Source organism: Mustela nivalis (genome assembly GCF_964662115.1).
Source record: "Mustela nivalis genome assembly, chromosome: 10".
In the NCBI taxonomy this organism is placed as follows: domain Eukaryota; kingdom Metazoa; phylum Chordata; class Mammalia; order Carnivora; family Mustelidae; genus Mustela; species Mustela nivalis.
This window is the reverse complement of record NC_139029.1, coordinates 3,050,087-3,068,154: the sequence shown is the minus strand read 5'-3', so window position 1 is coordinate 3,068,154 and position 18,068 is coordinate 3,050,087. Positions and strand designations below refer to the sequence as shown.

The following is an 18,068-nucleotide window of genomic DNA, read 5'->3' as shown; positions in this document are numbered from 1 at the left end:
CATCAAAGGGTTGTTGTAGGATTAAATAAGGTGGAGTGGTAAGAAAAATAACATAGTATGGGGCACTTCTATTGAAAGCATTCAGTAAGTATTTGTTGAATAAAAAAGAACTCATGAATGAAGTTTGAAACTGTCTGTACTTGGAAGAAAATGTTCTCCCTTAGAATTATGATGAGCCATAAGGCATTTAAAATGCATGATGTTGTCACTGTCCCCTTACTGCTCAGGTCCCCCTCCTTCCTCCCCACCTGGATAATCATGGGGAGCTATTTTTACATCTGACGTAGCGGAAAAGTAGCAGATTAACAACCCCAGAGATGTACATTGCTTCTATTAATATTAAACAGGGTATTAATTTTACCAGTAACTGAAACATTAAACATGTATATCCATTAGTGGTCATTATTTTAATCTCCAGAAGCTGTCTAGTGTATTCCAGGAATAGGTCTGATCCATTCTTCTCTCCCTCTTTTTCCTAAGTTCACTGGTGAATCAGGAATCATGGTTTTCATTTCCCCGAGGGGAAATAGATAATTATAAACTCAGAATTGTTAAGGGAGAAAGTCTGAGAAATCATCACACTCAGGTCCCTTATTTAATACTGTGAGCCCCCTTAAGATCAGACTTCAGTATGTGGAGTACCTGCTGAAAGTGGGCTTCTTAAGAACCCCCACCCTCCGACCAATGTTGCCTCCCTGATGTGCTGGCTCTAAGCACCAGCTCTTGACGGTAATTGGTAGCTATCCCCATCTTGACTGCTAATGGCACTGTCAGTGGCTCTAACTCAGCACCTTTGCAATGACAGTAAGAAGGATTAAGACTAGTTAATAATGATAGGACACATGGTATAGGGTGAGTAATGGGCAACTTACTGAGTAGGAACATAGGACAGCCAACAACGGCTCATAATATATAAAAAGTATTGATTTCAACTCTTACTTGCTCATCAACCAGCAGCTGCTGGTTGTCCCAGTGGTTAAGGATGGCCTCTGGTGTCAGACAATTTGGGTTTAAATCTAACCCCATGGCAGGCTATCAGGCATCAGACAGTGCAGGACAGTGATCCCTGAGAGAGAGCAAATAATGAGTGGAGCCAAATGATTGGTCCAACTCCTGACTAAAGAGCTTCTAGGACAGCCTGGGAAGGAGAACCCAGGCTGTCTGAGTTGAGGAGAAGGAGCTGGGAGTCTGGGGAGACCAAGGCAGCTAATTTATGCAGGGTGAGTACCCAGAGTACCAGAGAGGAAGACATTACAAAGGGGAAAAGCTCCAAGTCTTCAGGTAAATACCAATCAGTGCATGTATATGAGTAATCAGATCTGGAGGGGAAAAAACCCACCTGAGCAGAAGGAACAGTGCTTGAACCTCACATAGAATGGGATACCTTTCGTGTTCCCACCAGCAACAGTGGAATGAGTTATAATTCCCAAGACATGTAGTAGTTTACTGAGAACAAAATTGCCTCAGCAGTGTGGGAAATTAGCCCTAGGCCTAAACTGTGCTAGTCCCACTTAGAAATGCCTACAAGAAAGTCTTCAAAGGACCAAAATCTTTCCAGGTAATTTAACTGCACCCTAGTACAAACTCAGAAATATTTATAGAAATGCAATAATACTCAGTACTCACTACTGTAAGTAGTGTACAGTAAGATTTGCATTGTTGTTTAATAAAAAATTACCAGGAATTCCAAGAAACAAAAAGGCACTATCAATAATGAAAAGAAAAGTCCATCTATAGATACTGACACAGAAATGACACATATAATAGAACTGATAGAAAAGGACATCAAAACTGTTATATTTTTCCACATCAAGAAATTAAAGAAAATGTTGAGCATGTTCAGTGGAGATGTGAAAGACCAGGATTGAACTTCTAGAGGTGAAAAACATAATGCCTGAGATAAAAAACACACTGGGTGAGATGAACAACAGATTAGATACTTTAGAAGAGAAGGTTAGTCAACTTGAAGACAGTATTAGAAACTAGGAAAATGGAATGCAGAGAAAAAGAAGATTAGAATAAGTGAGCAGAGAATCAACTTCAACAGACAGATATATGTGCAGTAGAATCCCTCAAAGAGGGGTGAGGGGAGAAGAAAATATATTTGAAAAAATAGTGGGTGGGATATATCACATTTGATGACAACTATAAACCCAGAGATCCAAGAATACCAATGAACCCAGTGTGCATGTGCACACGTGCGCGCATGCGCGCACACACACACACGAAGAAAACTACATCAAGGCAAGTCATAATAAAATTGCTTAAAACCAATGATAAAGAGAAAATTTTGAAAGTAGCCAGAGGGAATAAGCAAAATAAGCAGACAGAGAAAAAAGATGTATTATGTAGAGGAGAGAAAACATGAGGATGATGGCAGACTTCTAGTCAGTAACAATGATACTCAGGGGACAATGGAGCACCATCTGCAAAGTACTTTAGGATAGAACAATTGTCAATCTAGAATTCTGCACCCAACAAAAATATTCAGGGGCACCTGGGTGGCTCAGTCAGTTAAGCATCGGACTCTTGATCTCAGCTTGGGTCTTGATCTCAGGGTGGTTAGTTCAAGCCCTGTGTTGGGGTCCATGCTGGGTGTAGAGTCTGCTTAAAGAAATATCCTTCCAATATGACAGGAAAGACTTTGAGACACAAAAAATCTTAAAGGACTTAACGACTATCTGATGATCACTCTAAGAAATGATGAAGGATATCCTTTAGGCAGAAGGAAAATAAGACGAGATGGAAATCTGCATTTACACAAAGAAATGAAGAGTAGAAAAAATGGCAAATGTGTGGGTAAACATGAAACATGAAAAAATATCTTGTAAATACAATGGACTATTCAAATAAAAACAATAACAACACAGTGGGAGATTTATAGCATATGTAGAAGCAAACACATGCATGTATCACAAGAGCCAAAGGGGGAAATGGCAGTGTATTAAGATTTTTATACTACATGTGTGGGGCGCTGGGGTGGCTCAGTCAGTTAAGTATCTGCCTTTGGCTCAGATTATGATCCTGGTGTCCCGGGATCGAGCCCCGTGTCAGGCTCTTTCCTGAGTGGGAAGCCCACTTCTCCCTCTCCCTCTGCTGCTGCTCCACCTGCTTGTGCACTCTCTGTCTCTGTCTGATAAGTAAATGGGATCTTTAAAGGAAAAATAAGAGATTTTTATACTACATATGAAGTGGCAAATATCATTTGACATACTATCATTTGATCAGTAAAGATGTATACAGTGAAGCAATGACTAAAAACCAAAGCCAAACAAAACAGAACACTTATACCTAATAAGGCAACAAAAAAGACAAAATGGAATAAAAATAATCCCCAAGGAGACGGGAATAGGAGGAAAAAGGGAACAAACAACAGATGGGACAAATAGAAAGCCAGTAGCAAGATGCTAAGTTTAAACCCAGTTCTCTGATGTCCTACCAGTTGTACAGGGTTGTTGAACAGGTCTGTGCCCCAGACAAGAGCATGATGTCCGCACACCAGCAAGCACTCATTACCACTCATTACCACTCACTGGTCTTGCTGTCGGTGGAAAGCCGAGTCTGTGTGCTGGTCATGTTGAAAGGTTCTTTCTCCTCTCTTGTCACCCCAGTGCTGCTGCATCGACCCCTTCCTGAGCTTCCACACCCCATATCTCCTGGTTCTTGGTCTGCAAATGTTCCAAGTCCATGAACCAAATAGTCAACAACTGTCTTCCTGTACATTTAGCTCTCACTCATGGGTCCAGAAGGGTTGCTTTCTTCTCTGCAAAATGTCTGTGGCTGGTAATGCCAGGAACGTGTTCTCTCTGCCCTCTCTTCTTATCTGTGTATTTCTCAGCTGCCCTGCATCTCTGCAAAGGCCTTATAAGGACAGCCACAGATTTTATAGGAAGAGGAGAAACTGTGCATTTGGAAGCCACCCATGAGATGTTCCTGATTGTGTAGACATGCCATGCTTCTCACCTCTCTGTCAAACACCCACCCCCTCCCACATAGCAACTTGACTTTGCTCTTCAGGTATTACAACACCTACCTTGGGGGACTGTGACCTATTTTATACTTCAACCAATAATCCCATATCTCCTTGTATAAAGTAGATGCTCAGTATACATCTTTTGAAGGGATTTCATCATCCCTGAATCTGTGGGGAGACCAGTGGCTAAGTGAGTTGCTCACTGGTCAGAGGTTCAGTGGGGCCTGCGTCTAGGACCATCTGAACCCTGGTCTGTTGCTACATTCATGCTGTAATGGTCTCTCACAATGGTCCAGCTCTATGATGCCATCACTGTGCAGAGAATGGGGTCAATGTAGCTGGTTTTTGGGATGATGGCCCAGGTTTGTGCTGCAGACCTGGAGGAACCCATCAGCTGCCTACCCTCCTCTCGGGCCCAGATTTGTGGATCCCTCCAGGCACACGAGTCAGACAGTTTTACCCCATCCTTACCTGTCCCATCTTCCCTGGTTCCCTTTTTGCAATCAGTGGCTTTTGGGGAAACTGGGGTCACGGCTGTTGGTTCATGCTCTTGGCAGCTACTTCGTAGCAATACCCAGGAAAGAGGGTCTCTTCTCTGTTGTTTTCTAAGAGCTTCCTCCAATCTCCTGACCCCACTCCCCTGATTGGTCCCTCTGTGGTGGGGGGTAATCGGGGGATTACCCTTTGGTGACAAGGGGTAGCTGGGAACACAGCACAAGGCTTTCCCCTGTGTGAAGAACTTCTAGTAGGTGGCTCTTGAATTTTCTGCTGGCATCCAGGTGGAGACTAAAGGGACTGCACCCCAGAGCATTGGCGATTTTCTCCCCTTAGCTCAGAGCCCTCCCTCTGCTCCCGCCTTGCCCCCCAGGGCCCCCTCAATCCATACCATAAAATGTACAACGTCAGTTTGTTGGACTAAGGATCCTGCTGAGTATTTAATCCTTATTTAACGCTGATGTTTATTTTATTTTAGAGTTTAAATTAATCAGCCTCAGGATACAAAATTAGATAAGGCAGGGATTTAGCTCCCCTGGAATGATTCATTTCACGTCAAGCTTTCTTAACTCTTTGGCTGCAGGGGAGAAGTGAGCTCCTACGTCACAGCAAAGCAGCCCAGGGGCTGGCCAGGTGAACGGCTGAGCTCCCTCCCCACCACCGTCCCAGCACGGCAAGGCATGCTTCGACACCGGGGTTTTAAAAATACACGCTTTGCTACCTTAACAGTAAGAAATCTGTGCAAAAGGAAAGAGAGATAATATGAAAGTAGAAAAAAGTCGAAAGAACCCACCTATAATTCCATCCCCTGAAGATCACCATTGCTGCTATCTGGGCATGCTTCCTGTTGTATTTTATCAGCCCTCTGAAGTGATTACGCGGTGTCACAAACATGCAGACCCGTGTAGAGAGCAGCGATATAAAACTTTCAGGTACCTGCCAGGTAAACGTAATGCATGGTGGCTTTATGACACCGTTGCTTCCGAGTCATGCTCAAGGACATAACACAATACGGCTTTTACTGATGCTGGCTCGCAGGCCCCTTACGTGTTCCCCTGGACTCTTTCCTCCTCACTGTTCTGAAGTCAGTGTCTGCCCTTCCCATGCGTGTTCCTTACCCTGAGGATGCATGTGCGTGAGGAACACGCGGTCTATTTTTTTTTTTTTTTTTTTGCTTTTCAGTTTGTATGCAAACAGTAGCCCGTACTACTAGTCTCCCGCATATGCTTTTCCTCTTCACCCAAATTCTTCAGACGAGTCTAGAATCCTTCATCTCTGACAAGCGGGGGGTGTGCCCCTCTTCGAGATGCTGCTGATGTGCCAGTCCCCTGGTGGGCTGGGGTCTCTGAACGTGTCCGTCTTCATCGCTGCTGGTGAGAGATGGTGTCCAAGGCGGCTGGGCACTGGGCACTCTCACCGGCAGCTTGCAAAACTCCTTGCGCGTCTCCATCGCCATTCGCTGGCACGCCTTCCGTTCTGTCCGTCCGGTGGGTGTGGAGTAACATCTCCTTATTGTTTTAGTTTGCCGCTCCCTGATTACCATGCAGGGGCACGACCTGCACAGTATCCGTTAGCCTTTCGGGTTTCTTCCTGTGGGAATTGTTTCTTCTCTCTGCCTCATTTTTCTATTGGGTTCTTTGGTTTCCCCTCGCTGACTTTTATTTTTTGTGACCTGGAAATCAGTTCCTTTGTGGTCAAATACGTTATAAATATGTTTTCCTTATTTATGGATGTTTGTCTTTTAACTTTATTCATGGCCTCTTTAGTCAGATCAAAGTTCTACTTTTACTCTTTGTCAGTATTTTTCTTTATGGTGTTTATTTTTGTGTGTTTCATGAGAGAAACCTCCTTGTTTATCTTCTTTGTTGTCATAAAAACACCATCCTGCATTTTCTTCTAAAAATTGAAGATTTGTCTTTTGTTTTTCATGTTTAATGCTTTAGCTATGTGTTTTCGTAGGAAGTGTGAGGTCAGGATCTGTGTTCGTTAACTCTCGTGCATCACAAATGGTCCCCATTCTTGGAGCCCTCCAGGGAGAGGTGTCTGGGTTGGCTGGGAAGTTTGGTGCAGAATACAAGAGGCATCCTGTGTCTCTCTTCCTCCACCGGGGCAAGGGCGAGCCTGGGCATGTCCTTTGCATGACCATCGCAGAAGCGCAGAGGGCAAAGAGAGGCACCAAGGCCCCTCGAGTCCCAGGCTCAGAACCAGCAGCTGCCACTTCCTCCACATTGCTCCATTGGCCAAAGCAAGTGGTGTGAGCACACCAAAGGTGAGGTGCAGGAATTTCAAGGGTGGTTCTCGTCTCCACGGGTTATCACAATGCACCCAGCGGTAGGCAGGTGCGTGTGCCGAGGGGAGGCACTGAGTGGGCAGCAGATAGAGGAGACAGCAACTCAAAAGGAGGAAGAGGACGCGGAGAGAGGGCGAGGGGATGATCAGTCTTTGGTGTGAGTGGCCTGTGTGTTTGTGTTGGTTACGTGGGGCCCCTCCCTAGGACATGATTCATCTCTTCTCTCTCAACTGGGCATTCTGGGCAGCAGCCTGTGGGCGAAGGCTGTGTAGTCCTTCTGGGGGAAGCAGATTCCTGAGGCAGCGTGTGGCTGATCCTGTTGTCTTTCCTCAGCCTCTGGAACTGTGCAAGCACCTTTGGGGATACGTGTCCATCTGTCTGAGTCCCTGGGTGACTGGGATGAGCCCCCTGACTCCCGTCTCCCCTTGTTGTCCCGCGACACACATGAGACCTGAGCAGGTGTGTACTTTCCTGGGCAGTTTTAATTCTGCCATCAAATGCCTAGTTCTGGGGCCGGAGGAGCGCGCTGTGCGATCGCTGAGTTTGGCTGGGCACTTTATGAGGTTTCTGGGTTCTGGCTGAATCCTGTGGGAGCTGATGAACCCTGAGAGCTGAGGCCTGGCACACCCCCCGTTCATGCTCAGTTTGGAGGATGTCCTGTGGGCCACCAGCAGCTTGCTGCGAGGACACCGTGACACCCCCTCTTCAGGTGCCACACACCCCGCCCAGGGCCTAGGCCCCTCAGCCCCTTGCCTAGGCACGGCTGGGAAGGGGTGCTCGGGGCATGGGGAAGAAGCAGAAGCGGGCTTGGATTGCTACTCTAGGAGGAAAAGTGCCGGCCGGGCGCCCCTGTTGTTCACCGCGGGAAGGTCTCCTGCGGAGGCATAAGGAGAAATGGAGTCACCCCCCCACCCCGGGTGACTGTGCTCCAGGCCTCGGCAGAGGCCACTGGAAAGGCGTGCGGAAGTCCCCTGAGAGTTCCAGGGAGGGAGGACTCCTCACCCGTGATTATAAGCATCCAGGAGACATTTATAATCAAATTACTCAGGGCCTTGGGAGCTCTGGCCCCGTGAATGCAAAGTAAAAGTTGTCTGCAAAGCAGCCACGAGGCACGGGGCCTGGAGGCCTCTCGTGGAAGCCCGCAGAGTGGGGGACTGCAGCATCCAGGGGGTGGGGGTCTGGCTGGCTCAGCAGCGTGTGGGTGGGGAGACCCAGGCTTTGGACCGAGGCAACGCTGGGTCCTCATCTTGGCTTCTGGAATGATTTGCCCTGGGGCCGTTGCATCCCTGAGCCCTGGCCTCAGTCTTCCACTCTGAGAAGTGGGCTGGACCATCTGCTCTGCCAGGCTGTCCTGGTGGTGTCTGGCATTCGTGGGGTCCCTGTGAGAGCAGGGCTTTGGAGTTGGGCGGTGTGGACCCTGCCTGAGAGCAAGCTGCTTGCCGTCTGTAAGGGGCGAGACGACGGTTCCTCCCTCCTCCCTGGGCTGCTGTTTGGCTCTGCTCACACAGAGGCCAGGATTCCCCTCTGCGGTCGTCCCCCTGACTAATGTCTGCTGCAAGCCAGAGCCCCAGAGGAGTGTGGGCTGGAGGGGCCGGAGCCGGGGCGGGGGTTGGTGGCTCGTTTGTGGGGCCGGAGGGCGGCCGGTGGTGCCAAGGCTGGGCTGCTCGTGGGTCGCCGTAGCGGGGCTTCAGGCCGCTCGTGATCACTGATTTCCCTAGTAATTACGGTAATAACGATAATCATGAAGCTTTAATGCGGGTGTGTGTGACTTGTCATTTTGCAGGAGTCACGGGGTGGCTAGTTAGGACTTGCTGCCCTGGGCGGGTAGTGGCTTCTGGCAGGGACAGGTTGTCTTATAGGGTCTGTGGCATGGGGTGTGGGTTTTGACCGAATTTCCCTGGAGGTAATGGGGGCAGGCATATGAAACGGGGAGAGAGAGAGATAGGGAGAGGGGGGGTGCACACCCCCAATACTGTGGTGCACGGGAAGTTCTCAGGCACAGACTCACTCCCCCCGACAGCACGAGGCCCCAGCTGCTGTTGCAGGTAGGGCTGGAGACAGGACAGGGAGTCGGCTCCGGACTATACCACATGCCTGGTGGGAGCCCAGAATATTTCCTGAGGGGTGAAAGGGTCACAGATTGATGTGTGTGTGGGGGCAAGGGGGTGGCCAGAGGCCGTCCAGCCCAGATAGACCCGAGCAGTGGCTCCAGGGAGTCAGCACACAGTCAGGACGAGGAGGGTGTGTGTCTGGCCGCCCACTAAGCCTGAGCAGCATTTTAAGGGTAAGGGTCCGGAGGCTCAGGGAAGTGGGATGTCCCTCCAAAGTCACCCCATAGGTGCAGCAGGTGAGACTAGAACCCATGTCTGTCTGGGTTCCTCACACCTCACCCCAGCCTCCCCCAGGGACAGACGTGGCCGTGGTGGGTGGTGGGGGCAGGGCTAACAGCTGGCATTGGATGCCAAAGGCCAGGGGCCAGGAGGCCTTGCAGGGCTGGAGCAGGCGGAACAGGGCTGAAGGGGTCAGGGCCACAGGTGGGGTGGGCCCTGGGCTGCAGGACTAGCCCCTCGGTGAGCTTGAGGCCAAGCCCTGAGTTACTGTGGACTGAGCTGTGTTCTCCTGCCCGCCCCCACTCACATGTTCCGTTCTTAACCCCCAGACCTCAGAACGGAACCTTATTTAGAGGGCACAGAAATAGGGCTGTTGCAGATGTAATTAGTTACAGGGAGGTCACCCTGGCATGTGGTGGCCCATATCCCATAGGGTTGGGGTCCTCTCACAGGGGGGTTTGGACACAGAGGCACCCACAGGGAGAACGCTATGTGAAGACAAGGCAGAGATCTGCGTGAAGCATCCGAGGCTGGCCATGGGTGGCCGGCAGACCCCCAGATGCTGGGCCAGGCCTGGAGTGGATTCCCTCCAAGAGCCTCTGGAAGGAACCAGCTCTGCCAGCACCTTGGTCTTGGACTTCTGGCCTGCAGCTTGGGAGACAATACAGTTCTGGGGTTTAAATCACTCAGTATGGGGGACTCTGTTCCAGCAGCCCCAGCAACCTAACCCACTGACCCAGAGCCCCTGAAATCCCTCTGGTCAGGGTAGGGGGGCTTAGCGGGGAGCGGGTGCTGCCTGAAGGGCTGGGGAGGCCAGGAGACGTGATCTATGTGTGAGCAGAAGCTCTCAGGGCAGGTCAGGGCTGGCCACGGAGCAGTCAGTGAAGATTTACTGGAAGGCAGGAGGGAGGCAGCTTGTGAAAGACTCGGGCTGCGGGGAACAATTCTTTTCCCAGGCAGTTGTCCCCCAGGGACTAAGATTGTCTTATAATCACAACGTTATTTAGTAATGGGCTAATAAATGTGATCTCCTTGGGTTGCCACGTGGCCAGAGTGGATCTGTAAGTACTTCCTAACCGGTTTCCTGTCCACATCAAGAGTTTTGGCTAAATCCTTTTTTAAAAAGGAAATTTTACTTTAAGTAATCGCTACACCCAATGTGGGGCTTGAACTCACAACCCAAAGATCAAGAGTCACGTGCTCTACTCACTGAGCCAGCCAGATGCCCCAGGAGATTCTGCTAAATCATTCAAAAGAACCACAGGAAGGTGCCCCGGGGTGAGTGGGCTTCCTGGGCCCCTTGACCTGCTCTGTCCCCCCGACTGCTGACCCGCTGCCCTCTCCTCCCTGCCCTTCACACCCCACGAGAGGCACTGGGATGGAGGACAGCTGCATAAACTCAGAAATCAGCCCTGGGCACCTATCCCACAAGCTGGATGAAATTGGGGGCCTCAGATTCTTTGTTCCATAATCAGCCTGGGATGAGGATAAATCCTGAAGCAAGTGGTAACTAAGGCTTTACCCAGTTTCTCTTCCTGAGTCCACCTTTCAGGTCTGGCAAGGTCGCAAATACATATTCCAGGGGTCAGAAGGTCACATAAATGAGTGGACTGAACCGGCTGTGAGTCCATAGATAATTGTGGAAAAGTGGGTGGTATGTGAACTATGAAATACTTGGGCTCGATTTCAGTCTTGGACCACCGTTTGAGACCCCTGGCAGACAGGGTTGGGGAGGCCGACCCCCTCGGGGATGTCGTATAAGACTGGGAGCTCTAAGTCTGAACCTGGCAATGGGGATCAGCACTCTCCATGCAACGGGAGATTGAGCAAGTATGTAAGGGTGGACAGCCACTAGCATTGTGACTGAGGGCTGTGTTTGAGAAGCTGAAGCCTTGGTCCACCCCTGGACTGACATTTTGATTGGCAGGCCGCACACAGATCTCTGAGTGCCCTGAGAAGCGAACACTGGACAGTGTGACTCATGGAGGATGCTGAAATATCTAGACAGGTCCTTGGCAGGACTGCCCGGGCACAGAAAAGCACGAGACAAGGAGCCTGTGGACTGTGGCTCTCTTTTTCTCTCCCGCCCTGTCTCTGACCAACATGCTCTGATCCTAAGCACTCTGTGTGGTACCAAGATGCACCCAAGAATCACGAAGAAATGGAAAGCCTGAGGAGTCCTATAACATTAAGAAAATGAGGCCTTCCACAAAGAAAGCACCAGGCCCAGATGGTTGTATGGATGAGTTTTGCAAAATTTCAAAAAACTGATCATTCTAATCACGTGATGGTAGCTGGAAAACTGTTTTTTCACGAGTCACATTGCCCAAATCTGTAAGCATGAAGGCTGATTGCACACGTGTTGGAAAATCCTCAGATGTTGTGGGATTCCTTGAGGTCTTCCTGTTCAGAAGGGGACGTGTTGCTTGCATTAACTTTTCACTTACTAAGTTACCAGTTCCTGGAGATTCTTTATGCATTCATATACAGCCTTATTTTATAGACGTAAAGGTATAGTATGCCCATTTTTCTGCACCTGGTGTTTTTACCTTAAAACGTACTTTTGGCATTGTTTTTGAGTGTCTTTATTCTTAAAAAGAAAATTAGCTGCAAAGCATTCTCGGAGCTAATACAGATGTCTGTAATTTAAATATCCCAGCTTCTGTTGAAGAACCTTGAGGTGATCTCCAGATTTTTATTCATTAAAACAGTGGCATAATAATAATTCTTACTCATCCGTGACTTGACACACGAGGAATGTGTCTGTAGGGTAAGTGTCTGGAAAGAAATTGCTGAATCAGACATGTTCATTTTGAGTTTTGATAGACGTTGTTCAATCACAATCAGTAAGACTCCACCAACTCACAGTTTTAGCAACAGTATGTAAGTGCTACAGTAACTACTTCAATGATGTTTTATCAAATTTTTGATCTTTGCTAGGCTGATGGGCGAAACATACTATCTCACGATTTTACTTTGCTATTATCTTGTTATGAGTGAGGTTGGTCATATTTTTATACATTTAGGAGCCGTTTAAAGTGCCTTTTCTGTGAGCTATCATTTTCTGTTGGGCTTTTTCCTTTATCGAGTTTTAAAGGAACTCTTTATTTAATACAGAAATTAAGGCTATGTATAAAGGGATTATGGTATCCTTGTGGTTTATCCCTAGGGAACAAAACAAAGCAACACTCTTTATGGTAGCTTTTACCCAGTAGAAATTTTCATCCTTACGTGGTTGTTTCAGCATTTGGTCCTTTGCAGCTCCCAGATTTTGTGTTTTTGTTAGAAGGACCTTTCCTCATTGTGAGATTGCTTTTTTTTTTTTTTTTTTTTAAATTTAAACCATGGTCGTCCAATCCTTCAATGGTTCTTTCTTTCCTTCCTTCCTCTCTCCCACCCCCTCTCTCTCTGACTTCTTTCTTTTCCCTTCGTTTAAATCTTTGACCCATCTATTACTTTCTTTGGTATAAGTTCTGAGGCAAGAATCCAGTTTTATTTATTTTTTTCAGATGGTTCCTGGGCTATATTTCTACAATGCAATCGGGTAGAGCTCCTGTGGACATTCACGTACACCTCCTGCTACCAGCGGTCAAGCTGACGCCTACCACTGCCACCTTGTCTCTAGCTCAACCTTCACGCTCCTGCTGCCTGAGAAGAAACACATGCGCTTCTACCAGGGTCTCCCCTCCTCTTCCATCTAGTGGGGTGGGTACTGGAATGCAGGGTGGGGTTAGCAGGGAGGAGGGCAGACACATAAGTCCACCAGGAAGCCAGACCCTCGGAATGTGTATTTCTTATGTGGAACACAGACATAGGCTGCCATGGGGGGAGGTGTCTTGGAGGGGCTTGGCTAGGTGGCATCTTCCTCTCCCTCCTCCTCCTCCCCTTACTGGGAACGGTCTCTTTCTCTCTCTCTCTCTCTCTCTGGCTTCTGCATGTTCTTTGTTCACTGCCATGGCCGCGCCAGTAAACTTTGCCCAGAGGATCAGGGAAGGCATCCAGCTTCTTGATATTTACCAAGTGGAATGGCCCTAATACCAAACCAAAACACCCACCAATTAGATTTCAAATTATCCTTTGAGCCCTCCACCAGTGTTGGGTAAGATGTAGCTCAGCGGAATCAAGAGACGGTGCCCACCCGTTTATCCTCCTGCTCCTCGGACACTGGCTGTGCTCCCTGCTGATGTTCTGTGGAGCTCCCTGGTCCTGATGCCCTCTGTGCCCCTCCTCCCCGTATCCTAGCAACGCTTCCCAGCAGCCTCCCTCCTTTGTGAGCTCAGGTGGTGTTCCTGGAGCAGGTCCCTGCCAGAGATTATCTTGGTGGAAAAGGGGTGAGTGTTATCCAGACCCCAGACGGGGTGTATGAGCTGCAGAGATCAGAGACGCTGGGGCACATGTCCCTGTGTCCTACGGGCTGGATGCACCCCGAGTCATCTGTACCCTGCAGCTAGCAGGGTATGGTGCATTCAGACAACACATTCTTCCTCTTATCTCCCCAGCCTGGGTCATATTAATCATCGTCTCGGGCCTCACAGATGTCAGTTCATTTGAGTTCATGCCTTTCCGAGTGCTAGACTTGGAGGTGTGGATGTGCAGGACATGCTGCTCAGCCATCCCGTTCTCTGGCAGACTCTACCGCAGGTCCCAGGGTGCCCTTAGCATGGACCTGACCCCTGAGCCTCAATTTCCTCCTCCACAAAATGGGGATGCTTGTAGCACCCATGCATTAGGGGTGTCAGGACAACTGAGTGTTGTGACGGGGAAAGGTGCTTAGACCGCTCCCCGTTTCACATCAGAGATCAGCTATTACTTACTGTTCTCGCTGGTTGAAGTATCAGCTTTTACCAGCCTCCAAATAGTTATCTTTAGTGCTTTAGAGAAGGGCAGAGGGTCAGGATTCCCTGGGAAGGGAAGGGCATGCATGTGTGTAAGCAGTGAATTGGGGTCAGAATGACCTGGGTTCCATGTCTGCCTGGCCACTTGCCTGCTGAGTGACCTGGGACAAGTTACCTATCCTCTCTGAACTTCTGTTTCTTTACATGCAAAGGAGGGAATTAGAATGCCCCCTTGCAGGATTGTGGTCAAGGTCACAAGGTGCCCAGCCTGGGGCCTGGCACACAGTGAACGCTCAAAAAGAAAGACAAGGTCGCTGCCCCTGTGAAGGCATCCTCATCCCGGTCCCTCTGGCTGTCCTCTGCAGAGACAGCTTGCGGTTCAGGGCTCACACAGAAGTTACCGCTTCTGAGTCACAGTCCCGATTTTCCAGCATCTAGAACCAGCCCCCTAAAATCTTCTCCTCTGGGGACCTCTGGGGAAACTGATTTTCTACCCATGAGGGACTTCCTGACTTGGGGTCACTCTGGCTTTCGTAGGGCTTTCACGCCTGATGCTTCCCCCCCCCCGCCCCCGGTTCCTCTGCTGCCTAGCAGGCAGAGCCTCTGTTCCAGACTGGCCCATTTCTATACCAGTTTGGTCTGCTCGCTCCTCTGCACCCCTCCGGGCACGGGTCTCCCGCTGGGGATGCCCTCTCTGTCCACTTGAATGTCACAGTTTCCCAGCCCACGTCCCACAGCCCCGACCCACCTCAGCCCCACTTTCTGCATCCTCACTATCCTGGACAGGGTGGCCACCCACTCCCCGCAGGGCTGAAGCACCCCGTGCCCCACCCCCACCCCCATGCTAAGTGCATTTCCTGCACCCTTCCGGAGTCACCCTTGTCCCCTTTACTGAAGAAGAAACCAGAGGAGGTCAGAGTTCAGCTGTCCTGCTATCAAGCCTCAGAGATGGGTTTGGACTCAAGTCTGTTATGAGGCCAAGGCCACTGAGCCACTGGTGATGACCGATACCGCAGGGGCCGCCCAGTTTACCCCCGCAGCCCAACCCCACCCTCCTGTCCTGCTCCCTCTGAAGCATGGCGGGGGCCAACCGAGCGGCCCTACATGGGGCCCTCTACCGGGACACGGTCTCCAGGGAGGTGGGGTGGTGCGCGGGACAAGGGGGTCTGCACCTCCGGCTCCAACCACTCCTGCCATCGCCCCCTCTTTAACCTACTGAAGGTCCCAGATTGCACCCGTGGGCCTACCCAGCTTGGTGGCTCTCGTGTTCTCCTTGACCTTCAGCTGGGGGTGGGCTGGTGTGTGTGGCGGCCGCTCGGGCTGGCTGAGGACTCTGACGGGAAAGGTGACCCCAAGCTGTCCTGAGCCTTCCCATCCTCCCCCAGGCCGAGCTGCTGCCAGATTAATGGTGTGTGTGCGGAGCGGAGATACACATCACTCCCAGGGCAGCCAGTCCCAGCCTCTGTCAGAGACAAATGTCCCTCTCCCAGGCTCCGGGAGCCCAGAGCTCCAGCTTGGGCAGAACGCAGGGACCCCTAAGTCTTCGGGCCCCCCACATGAGCCTCTCTCCCCGGCAGGGCTGAGTGTGGAGGGCAGGATGCCACCCCTCCTTCCTAAAGCCAATTACATCCCGCCAAACAAACCCCAGCCTCCAGCTCGGGTTAATTACTGACTTCTCCAGCCATGAAGACGTTTTTCTATTTTTTACTGGAGAGCTTATTGATTACCTGATTCATCCGGACTGACGATACAGCTTCCGCCTGGGGCAGAGTGAGGGGGGCCGCAGCCGAGGCTGGGTTCTGGGCGCTGTCCCTCACCAGCCCTGTGGCCCAGCAGGTGTCGGGGAAGGTGGTCTTCTGCGGCACCCTCTTGCCCAGCAGGGGTGGGAGAGTGCAGGGGAGGCATGTGGCGGCTGAGGTGCCCAGGTCGAATCCAGTGGAGTCAACTTGGAGGTTGGCCCCTTTCCCAGGAGAATGGGTTCCCAGCTGCTCTCCTGGGTACCTCGTACAAACGTCCCAAGTTCCTCCTGGGGGAGAAAGGGCCATCCTCCCCACTGGACAGAGAAAGAAATAGGTTCTAGAGACGCCTTGCTCACAGAAGGGGGAGGTTAGCCCCTACCTTCCAGGTGACGGTGAACTAAGAGAGTACCATCGTGGGCCCAGCGTGCAGGGAGCTCTGAGAGTGTGAGCCACCGCCAGTCCAGCTGCGGTTCTCTGGCTCATCGTGTGCCTGCATTTAAGGAGGCTCCGAGGACAGGCTGTCCCGGGGGAAGCCGGGACTCCAGGCATGGGCAGAGTCATGGTTTTAAGTAAGGCTCTTCCTCCAGGGTGCCCACCTAGCTTATTTCCTCTTCACCTTCTTTGCTAGAGCTCTTGTTAAACGCACTCTGTCCTGGTGGACCGGGGGCATCTGGGGAGCACAGGCTGATTTGGAAGCAGGCCTCCAGGGAGGTGCCCGGGCTCTGGCCTTGGCACTCGTCTGAGAACAGATCTTCTTTGGCGACTTGGTTGCTGAATACCGGGGCTCACCCTTGGAGAGCTCCTTCCAGGAGCTGAGCCTGGTCTGAACACTCCCTAGTTAGTGAACCCTCCACGGGCACCCTTCACTGTCCTCACACAACCCTGCGAGGGAGGGTTCACGTCCCCCTTTACAGCCAGGGAAACCGAGGCACAGGAGAGCCAAGTAGCTTGCTCTGGGCCACACATTTCCTGGTGCGATGTCAGGACTCTGACGCAGGCGGTCTGGTCCGGAGGGGTCTGCACTCCCAGCGCCCTCTCTCTCGGCCTCCCACCACAGCTCAAAGCAGGGAGAGACTCTCAGGAGACAGAACCAGGATTTAAAACCGCTCTGACAGTCTCAAGCGAGAGAATCGATTCTAACAGGAGGAGACTTACCAGGGTAACGTGTAAGGTCGTGAGCCCAGGTCCCCGAGCCAACAGGATGCCACCCCAGAGGAGGCACCGTGTGCGAGACAGGAACACAGGTGTGAATTCCCGGGGAGGGGGCGGGGCGGGCAGGGGCATCTGTGCTGACGCCGGGAGTTTTAATTGTGTTTATAGAACAGCGTCCAGAGGAAGGCAGATCAGTCTCAGGCCACGCGCTGAAGGGGAGGAGGACGCAGCTGGGCTGTGTCCACAGGAGTCCGGCCATGTAGGGGAGAAGCGGTTCAAAATTGCTGGCCTGAACTCACAGGTGGGCCCAGCAAGGCTTCTCAGGAGCTTCCTAACCTTAGACCCGGGATTGGCAAATTACAGTCCTAGGGCCAGATCTGACCCATTGTCTGTTTTTTTTTTTTTTTGTAAATAAAGTTTTATTGGAACACAGTTGTGCCCATTCCCTGGTGCATGGTCTCTTCCTTGCTTTTAAGCTGCATCAGCCGATCTGATTCATTGCAACCAAGATCCCAAGCCCGGTCAAGCCTTTTCTAGGAACATCGGTTTGTGGGGCCTGGAGGACGCGGATCTCTCCGTGGCTGGAGCGCCCCAAGCCCCCTTGCCCCAGGGCGTTCCTGGCATTAGTTCTTGAAGGTCCGGGATTCTCCGACCCCGCTGCTCCCCTGGCTGGTCTGGCTCTCCGTCGGGCGGCCCCTCCTCCCAGGCGCTGCCCTCGTGGTGACTGGCCTTGCCTGTCGCCTACTTGCCGAGCCTCATCCTTTTCCTTCACTGCTTCCACGTGTGGGCGCACACAGCCAGGGGAACCGAGGCACAGGAAAGCCAAGTAACTTGCGTTGGGCCACACAGAGAGCACGGTGCGTGTGTCCATTCCCAGACGGATGCCAGTGTGGGGCCTGGTCCCCAGCGATGCACCGGGACTGTCCACGGCTGACGGCTGGAGGGGAATGAACAGCCAGGTTGGCCCTGCAGCCATCTTTCCCAGGAGCCCCCCCCCAGGCTCCCCATGTCCCCAGATGACATCACGGCCATCCCATTAGCCTCACAAGCACCCTCCTGCTCCCGGGGTGGCCTGGTCTGGGCTGCATGCTGTCACGTTAGGGACAGTCCCGAGGACCGCGGTCACATCCGAGGTGTGAGAGCTCACCGAGTCTCGCAGACCTCTCTCAGGTGCGCTTTATGGCGGTAAAAAGATGCAGATTAAAACCAGCCCAGGGAAGAGATGCCTGGGCCAGAGCCCAGGGATGTTCCCGG

The 18,068-nt window shown here is 51.3% G+C and overlaps 1 long non-coding RNA gene across 1 annotated transcript; it reads left to right on the top strand.

Annotated features, from left to right (window-relative positions):
* The first annotated feature begins 12,601 nt into the window (after nucleotides 1-12,601).
* On the top strand, nucleotides 12,602-17,256 carry LOC309842924. The gene is made up of 2 exons (XR_014299854.1): nucleotides 12,602-12,793; nucleotides 13,182-17,256. It is a non-coding gene; the product is annotated as an uncharacterized lncRNA (long non-coding RNA).
* The last annotated feature ends 812 nt before the right edge of the window (nucleotides 17,257-18,068 follow it).